Source organism: Monodelphis domestica, chromosome 2 (assembly GCF_027887165.1).
Source record: "Monodelphis domestica isolate mMonDom1 chromosome 2, mMonDom1.pri, whole genome shotgun sequence".
Classification (NCBI taxonomy): domain Eukaryota; kingdom Metazoa; phylum Chordata; class Mammalia; order Didelphimorphia; family Didelphidae; genus Monodelphis; species Monodelphis domestica.
Genome location: NC_077228.1, coordinates 413,473,677 through 413,476,850, shown reverse-complemented (window position 1 = coordinate 413,476,850; position 3,174 = coordinate 413,473,677). Strand labels below are relative to the sequence as shown.

At 38.3% G+C, this 3,174-nt stretch overlaps 1 pseudogene; it reads left to right on the top strand.

The window, feature by feature from the left end:
- The first annotated feature begins 2,488 nt into the window (after positions 1-2,488).
- Positions 2,489-2,964, top strand: LOC103093783 (adenylate kinase isoenzyme 6-like; annotated as a pseudogene).
- Positions 2,965-3,174: the final 210 nt, after the last annotated feature.

Genomic DNA, 3,174 nt, shown 5'->3' with positions numbered 1-3,174 from the left:
GCTGAGCTGGTAGCAGAGACCATGATCAATGATGCCTTGGTTAGGCATTTACATTACCTCTTGGTGCTTCCTTTCCCAGCAATTCATGTCTATGGAAGAATGGGAGTACCGTCCATCAAGCATTTCTTTGTTTTCATTTATCCTCAACATGGTGACAATGGGATTTTCCGGACCTGTGACTCTGATTCTTTTTCTTGGCAAACTCCGGTGACTCCCTGTTACCTTTTGGCATTTATAGCATGGCCCCCTCCAAATGCAGAATGGCTAAACCAGTTGTGTCATAGGGTTGTGACGGAGTACTACCATGCCATAAGAAATGAAGAGCAGGTTAATTTTGGAAAAACATGAAAAGACCAACATAAAATTATTAAAACTGAAATGAGCAGAATGGAGAGAACATTATATACAACAGAAATATTGTTTGAAGAATGTGTGTCTGTCCATCTTGTGATATAGAAATCACTTTAAAAGACTAATATATATTAATTTAAGGTCACCAAGGAATTCAGCTATGTAATTCCTAAATGAAAACTCAAGTCAGCAGTTAACCTTTTATGGAGTTTTTAATTTCAAACAGTAAGAAGAAAGGTATTAGAAAGAGAGAGAGAGAGAGAGAGAGAGAGAGAGAGAGAGAGAGAGAGAGAGAGAGAGAGAGAGAGAGAGAGAGAGAGAGAAAGGGGAGAGAAGGGAATAGGGCTTAAATACCCACTCTGCTTAGGCTGGGCCAAAGGCCCAAGGCCTTGGATAGCAGAGGCAAAGAAAAGAGATCAGTCCCTATCACTCATGTGACCAAAATGGAGAAACAGTCTGAGGGCATCCACTCCAAGCACCAGGCTTCAACAACCACACTCTCCCTCCACGCAGGAAGTCCCCAGACTCCTCAGCTGTCCTCTACCTCACTTCCTGTGTCTCACCTGTGCCAATGGTGGCTCTAGCTTCACCCAGGACCGCCCAGAGGTCTGTCCCCTTTGCACATGTCTGTTGAAGGCCACATTCTCAAATAATTAAATTTTGAGCTTTGCTGCAGCCCTTCCTAAATCCTGTTACCTTGAGTAGGGTGGAGATTGTAGTTTCCAAGACCTGATTCTGTCATTCCAAGTATCTCTATTGTTATTGATCAGGAAATAGCCAAATCCCATCCTCTAAAGAATGGTTTGAACAGGGTTGAGTAGTTTTGAAAATTCACCATCTCCAGAAAAAGAACTGATAAACAGAAATAAGCAAGACAGTTTTGTATATACCTATATTTACATATATATATGTATACACACACGCATATATATATATTTAAAACTCTTATCTTCTATCTTAGAATCACTACTATGTGTTGGTTCCAAGGCAGAAGAGTGGTAAGGGCTAAGCAATTAGAGTTAAGTGACTTGTCCAGGGTCACACAGCTAGGAAGTGTCTGAGACCAGATTTGAACCTCGGACCTCCTGTCTCTAGTCCTGGCTCTCAATCCATTGAGCCACACAGCTACCCTGTACATATACATTTTTAGTCATATGATGTCTTCTCTAAAGGGGAGAGGAGAGTGAAGGAGGGAGTTAACTAGGTATTTAAATGTAACAAATTAATTAAAAAATAAAATAACATGGTTGCAACCTACTTTCAAAACTTTTAAAATATTACTACACTTTAAACACTGTTAAATTTTTTCATATATGATGTTCCATATTCTATCTTTCTGTTTTTACACCTGCTGGTGTAAAAACCTGCTGCTGCCTGGAATGGACTGTCTAATAGAACTCCTAATTACATTTAGGACTCACTCAGGTGTCTTCCACATCAAGCCTTTTGTGATTCCCATCCCACTTCTAGCTTCTCATGGCTCCCCCTAGCACACTTCACTTATATTTTGTATATGTGCTTTTCCTAAAAAGAATTTAGGTTTCTTTCTCTCTCTCTCTTTTTTTTTACTTTTACTTTTTCTTTACTTTTGTCTTTTTTAGTGCCTGGCACATAGTAAACACTTAATAAATGCGTGTTGCTGGATTGACTTCAAGCTTGAAAACTGCAGAATCCAGAATTCCAGAGCTGTTTAGTACTAACTAGAAAAGAAATAAGTATCTGGTGGCTTTTAGTCTAGACTTTGGAGATTAAAACTTGAGAAGTATATGGAGTATTTACCATGAACTATGCTGAGGTCCCTAATGGAAAGTCTCAAGCTCCAAACTAGTAAGAGGAATACAAAGGAAATAATTAAACTCAAGGACAGGAGCTACCTGATAAGATCCAATTTGGAGGTACCAGAAAGGTTGTTTTCTGGAACTGAGAATTTTCTTCTTGGGAGATAAGAGACACCAGAAACCAAGGTTCTAAGGGGGGAAAAAAAGACAGGGAAGGCTTTTTGTCTATTCTTCCTGCCAAATAATTTTCTGTCCTTTTTCTAAAAATAAATAAATAAATAAATAAATCGATCAATAAGTAAATAAAATAAGAGCAAGAGGAATGGGTGGCCAGGGAGGGACTGGGCATCTCTAAGACCATGAAGCTTCCCAACATCCTGCTCATGGATACACCAGGGATTGGAAAGATCCCACTTGGCAAAGAACTTGCATCAAGAACAGGATTGACATACATTAATGTGGGTGATTTAGCCCAAGATGGACAGTTTTGGATGGCTTTGATGAAAAATAGGAATGTGCCATTTTGGATGAGCACAGACTAGTTGATGAGTTGGAAAATAAAATGAAAGGAGGTAGAGTTATTGTTGATTACTACAGCTGTGACTTCTTCCCCGAATGATGGTTTCATATAGTTTTTGTGCTTCAAACAGATAATTCTGTATTATATACAAGACTTAAAAAAAGGGGGATACAGTGTAAAGCATTTTCCAAATGCTTTATGAAGAAGCCATGGCTTCCGACAAGCCTGAAAGTACACCAGCTGTCCAGCAATGTACTAGAGGAACTAGAGAATAATTTAGATCAGATAATGAAATGGATTAAAGTGGATAATTGAACCTTGAGGGGAAAACATGGATTCTCAAGGCTTTCTGCATGATGGTTAAAGATTTTCTTGATGATCTCTCCCTCACCATGCAATTTTTAAAAATTTTATTTAATTAGATGATTTAGAATATTTTTCCATAGTTAACAAGACTTATGCAATTTTACTATCCAAGTTTGTATTGTAGAAGTAACAGAATATAAGTTTGAATCATGGCTGGAT